General features: G+C 41.6%; 1 protein-coding gene across 1 annotated transcript in view; it reads left to right on the plus strand.

Annotated features, from left to right (window-relative positions):
- LOC129624649 (ATP-binding cassette sub-family C member 4-like) overlaps positions 1-13,049 on the plus strand; it is a 158,996-nt gene that overhangs the window by 113,357 nt on the left and 32,590 nt on the right. The window lies entirely within an intron of this gene.

A 13,049-nucleotide genomic window follows, 5' to 3' on the forward strand; every position in this document is an offset into this window, starting at 1 on the left:
GTATGTGGGATCTATTAATAGTTCCCTGATCAGGACTCGAACCCAGGTGCCCTGCATTGGGAGCACAAGTTCTTAGCCACTGGGCTACCAGCAGAGTCCCCCATCTTTTCTTCTTTGTGTTTCTGAAATCTTCTTTTCCTCCCACGGTGCCCTCTGGTTGCAGCCTGCCCCTCTGTCCCTTGGTTTTTGCTGTGGACTTGTCCTCTACTCACCCACACTGAGCTGCCATCCCTCTGTCCTCCCCTAAAGACTGCTTCTTTCTTTAGCACAAATCTGATCCTTACTGGCCTGGGTTGAGCTACTGCTGGAACTGGACCACAGCCCTAAGCCCACTCCAGTGGGGGCCGTCGGTGAGCTTGTAGCCACTAGAGAAGAGCCTGAATCATGATCCAGTCAAGGGTGAGGAACCAGGGCCTCAGATGGAGGCAGGGCCTGGAGACTTGCTCAAAGTCAAAAGCACATTGAAGGGAGCAGGGAAGATCCACAAGGAGATGGCAGAGAGGCTGTGACCTGGACCTGCCAGTGTCCATGTCTGCTGGTGATGTTCCTTTCACATTCAGATTGAAGCTCTCAGCTGGGCCAGGATAGAGTTTTAAAGAGACTCAACCAGAGCAGGTAAGGTGGTAGGAAGCTCTTCCCCACCTCCCTCTGAAGCCAGTATGTCTCCTGACTTATGCACACCCCTGCAATCAGACTGTGTGTAGATTCTCCCAAAGCACCATGCCCTTCTGGTTTTCAGTGTGCACGCTGAGCCTCTACCTCAGAGACCTGTTCTCTCCATCATCTGGCTGGTGAACATCTCCTCATTTTCTGAGTTGATCTAATGCATCTTTGAGACCCTCAATTTTTCCTTAATGTCTTATATTTTCTTTTAAGATAGAAATTATGGTACACCTGTTTTCACAGTAGCCAAAAGTTGGAAGGAACTAAATCCTTACAATGAAATATTATTCAGTTTTAAAAAGGAAGAAAATTCTGACCTATGGATAAACCTTCATGATATCTTGCCAAATGATGTTAGCCTCACACAAAGGGAATGGATACTCTGATTCCACTTAAGTGAGATTCCTAGAGTAGTCAAATTTAGGAAGACAGGAAGTAGGATGGTGGTCTCCAGGGACTGGGAGATGGGAAATGGGGAGTTTGTTTGTTTAATGGGTAAGAATTTCAGTTTTAGCAGGCAAAAAAATTTCTCGAGCTTGGCTGCACAACAGTGTGAATATACTTAACACCAAACTGTCCACTTAAAAATTGTTATGTAGTTAAATTCTATGTTATGTGAATTTTTCTGTAATTAAAATAAAAGCTAGCACCTATAGCATGCTTTATAATTTGGAGTCTGTATTGCACAGTAAGTACCTTGAGGTTTTTTAAAATCAGGGAGCATCTTGTTTTCATCTTTGTTCCCCAGAAAGTGGCATTCTGCAGGGCACAGAGAGGGTGCTGAGGGACTGCTGCTTTCGAGGGTGAGTAGCACACAGGTGTGAGCAGGCAGCAACCAACACACACACATACACGACAGCTCTGAATAACCGAAAGAACTGATCTTTAAAACTCTCACCACTACAGACTCATCTAGTGGACTGTAGCTGTAATTAAATGAATGATATCCTTGTAACATGAAAATGAAAAAATAAATATTCAACTTAATCCCCAAATGCTACAAATGAAGTTGAGAGCAACTTCAGTTAGTCACAGGGCAAAAGCTGGTCCTAATTTCCAGTTCCCTTGTAGCTCAGGAAGAAGGTGAACTGCTGTGTCAGGAAAACATTAACCACAGCTCTTGATACAATCCTGTCCCCTAGAGCGCTGAAGGCAATGTTTGTTTACTCTCAGACAATGTGTCTGTCAGATTTTCCATTGTAAATGTAATTCTCTTAACTTGCATTTGTCTTAAATTTTCCTGAAAGGCATAGAATATGAATTATCTAAGACACTCTGTAGTACAACTTAGGAACATAAAAGATTCTTATTCTTTTTTCTTAAAGCCTGCAAATCATAGGATTATTGAGATTCTAAAATGTTTGAGGGCAAATTAAATTTGGAGACTGAATTAATGACTGCAGCAACTTGACACAGTATCGCCATTAGCTTCATTTTTGTGTTGGGTGATGAAACTCTTCATTAAGCCATTTCACTCCACCTGTGTACATCACAGATTTCCTCTCCTGCTCAACTGTCCCCACCCCCACCACTCCAGGACACCCTTTTGGTATTGGATTTGATTGAGAGAGGCTACTAGGGAAGGTAGGCAAGGGACATGGGAGTGAGCCAGCTCAGTTAAAGTGGGGCTTTATTCTCTTCCCCTTGTTTCCTCTTCTGTCCCAATTCCTGGAAGTTAGAGTCAATAGGAAAGTGTAGTAGGTACTATGCAGGACTTTAATCACAGAAGAAATGGCAAGTGAAAATAAAGAACCAGGACTTCCCTGGTGGTGCAGTGGAGAATAATTCACCTGCTGATGCAGGGGACACTGGTTCAATCCTTGGTCTGAGAAGATTCTACATGCCGCAGTGCAACCAAGTCTGTGTGCCACAACTGCTGAGCCTACATGCCACAGCTACTAAAGCTTGTGCTCAGCAACAAAAGAAGCTATCTCAGTGAGAAGCCCATGCACTGCAACAAAGAGTAGCCTGCCGGGGTCCAGCCCCGGCTGGTCCAGGGTATTCGAAGGAGAGACGGCGTAGGCGAGGGTCAGGAAACAACTGCTTAATTACACTTTAATTAAGGATACAAAGAGTAATAGAATGAGGATAGCTCAGTAGGAAAATTCAGTGGAGAAAAGAGGCTGAGTAGCTTGGTTTACGCAGGAGACCAATAAAACTTCAAGACAAGAAGTTTGCACCACTTACGCAGGCCGCAGGCATCCTTCCGTTCTCCCAAAGGAGAGGAGACACTGAGGCCTCCCCGGTGGGATCTTAGAAGCCCAGGCATAATTAGCAAGCATGGTGGGTTCTGCGCTCCAGATGGAGACTCAGCCAGAATTTGAAAGAGAGAGTGACATGGGGAGACCAAGTTTTGGTGAACAAGGCCCGCACTTTATTTTCCAAAGTAGTTTTTATACCTTAAGTTATGCATAGAGGATAATGGGGGAAGGGGTGGAGTCATGCAAGGACAGCAGTTCCTGGTTCTAATCTAAGCCAGGCTTTCAAACTTATCATATGCAAAAGTTCAGGTGATTGACATCATCTTCTGGCCCGGAGGCCTGTTAACATTTTAAGAAACTTATTTTTCTCTAAAGGTGATTATTCCAAAATCAGGCACCAGCCTCCAAAAAAGCATTGGACAAAGCTGCATTTTACATTTCTATACACCCTAATGGGTGTATATCAATCAATACACTGCCAAGGACACAGTAGGTAAGGAGTATGGAGACTTAGCAGCAAACATTGGCCCAACAAGTGAAAAACCCTTCACCAATACAATTTCTAATCAATCTTTTAACTACTCAAAGGAATCTGTGTTTAGGCAGTTTAGAACATCTCCTGCCTCTCACAGTTGAGAGGCTCTGAACAATCACATGTGGCCAGAAAAACCTATTCAGGCAGGCTAGAGGATTTCCAAAGGAGTTTTTAGGTTGAAACACTGTCACACCCAGGAATTATTAACTGGAGCTGTAAGCTAATTCTTTTTTCAGAGAGGTAGTTGGGGACAGCCCCCTGTAAAGTCAGAGGTGTAAGTGAAAGCACAAAGCAGAAAGTAGGCAGACTCAGGTTTGGGGGGTAGATGCTCGAGAATTTCCAGGGGGACTCCTGAGGCTCGATCCCGCCTTTGCGTATGCCTCCTTCCTCATGACCTTTGTCATGGGCAGAGTTCCTCACGCTGGCTCCCAGCAGTGATTGAATTCCTGTTGAGCTATTCCAGATCCTGAAAAATGATGCTGTGGAAAGTGCTGCACTCAATATGCAATATGCACTCAATATGCAATATGCCGGCTCCCGGCAGTAGCCCACACTCATCACAACTAGAGACAGCCTGCACACAGCAATCATGACCCAGTGCAACCAAAAATTAAAAAAGAAAAAAAAAAGCGTGAGGTAAATAGCACCTTAGAATTCCTGGTTTTCTCAACATGGGCTGCATTTTTTATTTAGATGATTTCGTGTTTGATTTGATCATTTTAGAGAGTCCTGGGCCATATTAAAGCATTTTTCAGCTCTTGAGGTACATTAATTTTGTTTGTTTTTTTCTCACAGCTATAACTTGGATAATAATTTTTACAGATGCTTACTAGACCTTGCTATAATGTGCAAAAATATTAGTTTTCTATATTTTCTCTTTTTTATGTAATGTTTTCTTGTAAACCCCTCCCTTCACTCTCAGCTTGTCCCCCTTCCCCTGCCGGCTTCCTCATTCCCTGTGACTCAGACTGTGGTGCCAGAGCAGCAGCACCTGCATCTCCTGGAGCTTCTTAGAAATGCAGGGTCTCAGGCCCATTCAGATCACTTTCTCAGCATTGCATTTAAACAGGACCGCCTAGTAAATTCCTTTCTCTCCCACAGGCAGTTTTTGATGACTGATAACCTGTAATTTCCAAAAAATGTCCTTTGATGGTTTGAAACTGAGCTCATGAATCACCTAAATCCCTGTTGTGACTGAGCAGGAGGCACAGAAAGATCTGTGCCACTTACCGTACATATACTTACTTTTATATTCTATAAATAGCATATTCAAAAGCAGAGACATTACCTTGCCAACAAAGGTCTGTCTAGTCAAGGCTATGGTTTTTCCTGTGGTCATGTATGGATGTGAGAGTTGGACTGTGAAGAAGGCTGAGTGCTGAAGAATTGATGCTTTTGAACTGTGGTGTTAGAGAAGACTCTTGAGAGTCTCTTGGACTGCAAGGAGATCCAACCAGTCCATTCTAAAGGAGATCAGCCCTGGGTGCTGTGTGGAAGGAATGATGCTAAAGCTGAAACTCCAGTACTTTGGCCACCTCATGCGAAAAGTTGACTCATTGGAAAAGACTCTGATGCTAGGAGGGATTGGTGGCAGGAGGAGAAGGGGATGACAGAGGATGAGATGGCTGGATGACATCACCAACTAGATGGAAATGAGTTTGGGTGAACTCCGGGAGTTGGTGATGGACAGGGAGGCCTGGCGTACTGTAATCCATGGGGTCGCAAAGAGTCGGACATGACTGAGTGACTAAACTGAACTGATATTCTATAAATCAGGTCTTTACAGTATAATCTAATTCTGTATGATTCCACTGCATTTCTTTGTGCCTTATCACAGGCAGTTTTCATCCTGTGTCCCACCTTTCCTCACATCAGCCTTCTCCAGGGATGGAGGAGTTTCCCACGGGCTCAGCCCTGCCTGGAACTGGAATCAGAGATAGCTGAGCGAGGTAGTCAGAGATTGCTAAGTGTACATGTGGCTCTTTCACCACCTGATGAGATGAAATATGAGTCTTGCTGCCCCAAGCAGGGCACGAGGTCTCTTTGACCTGTTCCCCAGGCACCATGTGCCCCACTCAGCTGCAGGTTTCTCTCAACCCAGCTGTGGGTGCCGGTTCCTCTTGCTGACAGCTGGCCCACCTGACCTCAGGCACACTCTTGCTCCCACTCACCAGGTACATGCCTGTATTCACATCATGCTTTATCTCTCTGGTTGTAGGATCTCTATGTTAGGCCTGTGCCTTTAACTGCAGCTACACTTCTCCCCACTTTCTCTGTTCTGGCTACACAGAGGGACATGATAAGGTGCCAGGCCATCTAGGGGATAAGGAGGCCATCAGCAGATGGATAAGAGCCCGAGGATATGCATTTGAGTCCCATCCTGTGACTTATGGGCTCTGACATTTCAGGCAGAATAATTCATCTCACTAAGCCTCAATCTTTTCTTTTGCAAAATGGGAGAAGTAGGATGTAACCTGTAAGGTTGTTGTACAACTTAAACAAGATAAGACATGTAAAGCACCCAGCATGGGGATCAGAATAATTGCTTGGATAAAGATGGCCATCATTTTCATCAGGTGTAAAATGACCATAACCACTTACACTGCAAAGGTTGTATATCCTTTGAAAAAAGAGATGTTAGCCATTTGAAATTATATTTACAGCTGTAGGATCCATCTACTGGGTCTGTCGTTGTCCACCTTATCATATACCTAAATAATATGGTAATAGATTTTCCATAAATTTCTCTGGCCTGAGTTAAAAATCTCAGCTCCCAATGGAAGCTTCTTTGTCTCAGTACACCACAGGTAATACAAATAAGACAGTCAAATCCCATACAGAGTCTGCTGTCAACATGTACAGTTCATCTGAAGAAACAAGAAAATGGCTATATTAGTCTTGTAAGCTAGAAAGTGGTCACAATTTTTATAGAAGTTTTAACAAAAATGGCATAACATCTGTTATGGTTGGGACAAGCCCAGATGAGGGGACAGGGAGAGTATTTCCAAGGATTTAGGTATGTGAGACAGACTTAGTGATGTGTGGTTAGGGTTTTAGCAGGTGGAGATGCGTTCAGTGGAAATGCATGTGAATGTGCCTTAGGAGCTGGGGTCAACATAAGCAAAAGCATGATGCCCTGATCCAGTTAATGAAGAACTAGGCACCTGCAGAGCATTCAGGAAAATCAGCTACCAGGTGTGCAGCAGATATTTTCATGTTCAACCCTGACAACTCCCGAGTCACCCCAAGGAAGCCGACTTGTGGATATGAAGGATGGAGAGGTCAATGGGAACAGTTTTGTAGAAGAGATGTCCTGGGGTGGAGTGATGGGCTCAGACCCGACCATTGGGAGTTTAATCTGAGAAGTGAGAGCAGGGGGACCAGAGTGGGCAGATGTGGGAGGCAGGGAGCCTGGAGCTGTTGTGCCTCCAGGAAAATGTCCCTGGAAAGTGATTGTACTTTTGGGACTCAAACTGATGTCGATTAAAACAAAGATATAACACCCATGTTTGTGAATGTACAGGGAAACAAGTTGGTATCTTATTTCTGGAGAGTAGGTTAGCAGCCTAACAGCTTCCTCTGAAAGTGTTCATATTGATTCTCAGCAGTTCCACATCTGAGAATTTATCTGAAGGGAATGATTGAGAGTATTTGCAATTAAAAAAAAAAAGATTTAGCTTCAAGGATATTTAATAGAGTTATTTATAATAGAAAAGTATTGGAGACTGCCTAAATATCCAGCAGTAGGGGATTTGTTAAATGATCACATATACTGTCGTATTTTGTAGCTATTAGAATAAATATTCTTATGAAATACTAAAAACACATAACAGTATGTTCATATTAATCTCATTTTGTTTATATATGTGAACTTGTGTCTTTAAGAACACGTACAGAAGTCTCAACAGTAAAAACATCATCTTGAAATGGTTTTTTCAGAGTGCTGAGTATAGCTAATATTTATTTATTTTTCAGATTAATTTGCACTGATTATGATTAAGGATCATAATCATAAGACATAGTTTTTTTTATAAATCGTAAAATAAATCATGAAACAAAGTTTGTTTCAACTTGTTTTTTAAAAGGTAGTGCAGCCTGGCACTCCGGTGCTGACTGTGGATCTTAATATGAGGAACTGAGTCATGAAACATTGCAAGAATAGAGTCTTCAGGGCTTGGCTCCATTCTGGACACAGGGAAGTAAGGTGGACAGTTCAGCCCCTGAGCCTGGGAAAGAAGTAGTGAGAGTAAAGTAGGGAAGATGGAGGAAGGGGTTGTTTTGTGTGGGGCATTGGGTGTTGAATATGTTGACCTTGATGTGTGAAGAGAGATCCAGGTGCAAGTGTCTAACAAGTTGGTGTCATCATCAGAGACCAACCTGTTTGGAAAAACAGAAAGGGGCCATTTCAAAGCAAATAAAATAATATTTTCTCCAAGTGTCTTTATAATTTTGTTTATTTATTTTTGTCTGAGCTGGGTCTCTGTTGCTGCTCGGGCTTTTCTCTAGTTGTGGTGAATGGGGACTCCTCTAGTTGTGTGCCCGAGCTTCTCATTGTGGTGGCCTCTCCTGTTACAAAGCACAGTCTATAGGGCTTCAGTTGTTGTGGCATGTGGCCCCAGTGCTTTTGGTTCTCGCATTGTAGAGCACAGGCTCAATAGTTGTGGTGCATGAGCTTAGTTGCTCTGTGGCATATGGGATTCTCCTGGACTAGGGATTGTCCCATGTTTCCTGTACTGGCATGTGGATTCTTTACCACTGAGCCACCAGGGAAGCCCTCCAAGTGTCTTTAGATTGAATAATGTGAGCTTACTGATACTGGTAACACTCTCCATAGGCAATTGGTAAAACCCCTTAGTTACTCAGAAAAGATATTCAGACTCTAGTTTTGATGACTGAACTGTAGGATAGCCAGAGCCAGATTTTCTTTGAGTTGCCTTCTTTTTGGGGGCCTGTGGCCATGGAGCATGTGGGATCTTAGTTCTCTAATGAGGGATTGAATTCACACCTCCTAAGATTCTGTGGAAACACAGAATCTTAACCACTGAACTGCCAGGGAATTTCCCACCATCCCCCTCCCCCTTTTTTTAATTCTTCTCACTGGAGTTTGGAACTCACAGTCCTGTGGTCATGAGCAGTCCCGTGTCCCTACATATCTCAGTTCATTTACCCAAAGTCTAAAAATGTTCCTGTTTGCACAGATGGATCAGTTTCAGGAAAGCTGATAACATGGGAACATCCATACATTCTCACAGATACAGTTCTCACCTGTATCCTGATGTGTGTTGATTTATGTATGAGAACACCCAGAAATACAGGCACACCTGTTTTATTGTGCTTCACAGATAATACATTCTTTTTTTTTAAACAAATGTACATTTGTGGCAATGCTGTGTCAAGCAAGTACATTGGCACCATTTTTCCTACAGCATTTGCTAACTTCATGTCTTTGTGTCACATTTTGGTAATTCTTGCAATATTTCAAAATGTTTCATTATTATTATGTTTGTTATTCTGATCTATGATCAGTGTATTTTAATGTTAAGGTCTCAGATGATGGTTAGCATTCTTTTAGCAATAAACTATTGAAAACTAAGGTATGTACATAATTTTTAATATATAATGCTACTGTACACTTAGTAGACTACAATATAGTTCAGTTCAGTTTAGGCACTCAGTTGTGTCCGACTCTTTGCAACCCCATGAATCGCAGTACGCCAGGCCTCCCTGTCCATCACCATCTCCCAGAGTTCACTCAAACTCACGTGCATCGAGTCAGTGATGCCATCCAGCCATCTCATCCTCTATCATCCCCTTTTCCTCCTGCCCCCAATCCCTCCCAGCATCAGAGTCTTTTCCAATGAGTCAACTCTTCGCATGAGGTGGCCAAAGTACTGGAGTTTCAGCTTTAGCATCATTCCTTCTAAACAACACCCAGGGCTGATCTCCTTTATTTTTTAATTTTTTTTCAATATGTATTTTTCTTTTTTTTTAAATTAATTTATTTTAATTGGAGGCTAATTACTTTACAATATTGTAGTGGTTTTTGCCAAATATCGACATGAATCAGCCACGGGCGCACATGTATTCCCCATCCAGAACACCCCTCCCACCTCCCACCCCATCCCATCCCCCAGGGTCATCCCAGTGCACCAGCCTTGAGCACTCTGTCTCTTGCTGGATCTCCTTGCAGTCCAAGGGACTCTCAAGAGTCTTCTCTAACATCACAGTTCAAAAGCATCAGTTCTTCAGCGCTCAGCCTTCTTCACAGTCCAATTGTCACATCCATACATGACCACAGGAAAAACCATAGTCTTGACTAGATGGACCTTTGTTGGCAAAGTAATGTCTCTGCTTTTCAATATGCTATCTAGGTTGGTCATAACTTTTCTTCCAAGGAGTAAGCGTCTTTTAATTTCATGGCTGCAGTCACCATCTGCAGTGATTTTGGAGCCCCCCAAAATAAAGTCTGACACTGTTTCCCCATCTATTTCCCATGAAGTGATGGGACCAGATGCCATGATCTTCATAAATTTATTTGAATGGAGAAACAAAAAATTCATATAACTTGCTTTATTTTGTGATATTCATATGATTGGGTCTGTCTGGAACCAAATGCAGGATATCATTTAGTTCTGCCTGTACACACACGTGAGCCACATATGTACACACTACGACCTGCTGGTGTGCAGAGAATGGTCCATCTGTATTATATGGATTAGGGTTTAAAATAAGGTACAAAATGTCCTGAGAAACCTGTATACAGGTCAAGAAGCAAGAGTTAGAACCAGACATGGAACAACAGACTGGTTAAAAATTGGGAAAGGAGTACCTCAAAGCTGTAAATCGTTACCCTGCTTATTCAACTTATATGCAAAGTACATCATGTGAAATGCTGGGCTGAATGAAGAAGCTCAAGCTGGAATCAAGATTGCCGCAAGAAATATCAATAACCTCAGTTGTGGAGATGACACCACCCTTGTGGCAGAAAGCGAAGAAGAACTAATGAGCCTATTGGTAGAAGTGAAAGAGGAGAATGAAAAAACTGGCTTAAAACTCAAAATTCAGAAAACTAAGATCATGGCATCGGGTCCCATCACTTCATGGTAAATAGATGGGGAAACAATGGAAACAGTGACAGACTTTATTTTCTTGGGATCCAAAATCACTGTGGTCAGTGACTGCAGCCATGAAATTAAAAGACACTTGCTCTTTGGAAGAAAAACTATGACAAACCTAGAAAGTGTATTAAAAAGCAGAGATATTACTTTGCCAACAAAAGTCTGTATATAATCAAAGCTATGGTTTTTCCAGTAGTCATGTATGGATGTGAGAGTTGAACCACAAAGAAGGCTGAGCACCAAAGAATTGATGCTTTCCATCTGTGGTGTTGGAAAAGACTCTTGAGAGTCCCTTGGACTGCAAGGAGATCAAACCAGTTGATCCTAAAGAAAATAAACCCTGAATATTCATTGGAAAAACTTATGTTGAAGCTCCAATACTTTGTCTACCTTTTAAGAAGAGCCAATTCATTGGTAAAGACCCTGATGCTGGGAAAGATTGAAGGCAGGAGGAGAAGGGGATGACAGAGGACGAGATGGTTGTATGGCATCACCAAATCAATGGACATGAGTTTGAGCAAGCTCTGGGAGATGATGAAGGACAGAGAAGCCTGGCATGCTGCATTCCATGGGTTCACAAAGAGTCAGACATGACTGAGCAATTAAACAACAACAACAAAATATCTAATAGACATTGTATTATCTTTGTAAGATAAATAGCTAAACCCAGTTTTTCTTATGTTTAATTTCTATACAGATAAATTCTTCTTTAAATTGCCATGTTTGATTTGACAGACTAAGGTGGGAAACTTTAGAGATTCAAATCAGAAAATATGATTCAAATATTAAAAATATGAAAAGTTCCAAGAATTCTGATTATATTGCTCAGAAAGATCTGCTATGAGTTTTAAAATTGTACTGATTTACAGATGATTGAAACCATGTCTTACACTCTCATCAATTCCAGATTCTAAATAGAGGTGAAATCATCTCTTGGAAAGCTTCCTTCAGTGAATTTGCAGTTAGGCTTCCCTGGTGGCTCAGACGGTAAAGAATCTGCCTGCAAGGCAGGAGATCTGGGTTTCGTCACTGGGTCAGGAAGATCCCCTGGTATAGTAAATGGCAACCCACTGCACTGTTCTTGCCTGGAGAATTCCATGGTCAGAGGAGCCTGGCGGGCTACATTCCCTGGGGTCGCAAAGAGTCAGACAAGACTGAGTGACTAATACTTTCTTTCACTTTCAAACTCATGGGTAAAAAAGGCCAGTTTCTGCATACGTCCATATGTGCAGTTTTTTTCCTTACCAGCATTTAACCTGCATTGTATAGATTCTTTAATCTTATTGTTAGTCACTTAATTTCTCTCTGCTTTGGTTTTAATAAATAGACTGACACTTGACATGTATTTTTCCAGGGTTCACTTGTAAGTATTAATTTGTTAATTAAATGCCTTTTGTACTGCTCCGATGAAAGGTCCCATGTAAATAGCAAATTTTGTTTATGTTGTTTTTATCTCATTATGTGCATTTTGTCTACTGGCCTCTGTCTTTTAAGATTATGCATTTTATATTTTAAGAAGTTTCAAGATAGAATATAATTAAGATATTTAATATCAGGAAGTGACTTCATTTTTCTTTTTTTAAATATAAATTTATTTATTTTAATTGGAGGTTAATTACTTTATAGTATTGTATTGGTTTTTCCATACATCAACATGAATCTGCCACAGGTATACACATGTTCTCCATCCTGAACCCCCCTCCCACCTCCCTCCCCGTACCATCCCTCTGGGTCATCCCAGTGCACCAGGCCCAAGCATCCAGTATCATGCACTGAACCTGGACTGGCGATTTGTTTCATATATGATATTATACATGTTTCAATGCCATTCTCCCAAATCACCCCACCCTCTCCCCCTGCCACAGAGTCCAAAAGACTGTTCTATACATCTGTGTCTCTTTTGCTGTCTCGCATACAAGGTTATCATTACCATCTTTCTAAATTCCATATATATGCATTAGTATACTGTATTGGTGTTTTTCTTTCTGGCTTACTTTACTCTGTATAATAGGCTCCAGTTTCATCCAAAGAATAATTCCTCTTAAAAGATCCCTGAGAAAGTGAGTACTTGTTTGTGTATAACACTTGTGACTTGTTGACATTGCTGTAAAATTACCCATTTAATTCTCAAGGTCAAATTACCCAGGCAGTAGGAATAAAGCTAATTTAAAAACTGACTTCTTATACACAACTTAGGCGACTGCTGTTTTTTCACTGCCAGCAGATTTTTTTTTTTTTGTCATCTTCTTGCTTTAGTTACGAATGTTAGTTACACACATCCATACACATTTATACACATACACCACACACGCATACATTTCTCTCCCTTTAACATACCACATAATTATGTGATAATCACAGAAAACAATTTTCAGCATATTAAGCATTCCTTCAGGGAAATCTGAATAAAATGCATGGCATCTTAAGAAAGCATAGAAATCACTCGAGTTTATATTATATATTCTTGGATTCATGGTGGTCTCAACCAGGAACATTTGTGAATATCTGCCATTTTTGGTTGCCACAATTTGG

This window comes from Bubalus kerabau, chromosome 12 (assembly GCF_029407905.1).
Source record: "Bubalus kerabau isolate K-KA32 ecotype Philippines breed swamp buffalo chromosome 12, PCC_UOA_SB_1v2, whole genome shotgun sequence".
Taxonomy (NCBI): Eukaryota; Metazoa; Chordata; class Mammalia; order Artiodactyla; family Bovidae; genus Bubalus; species Bubalus kerabau.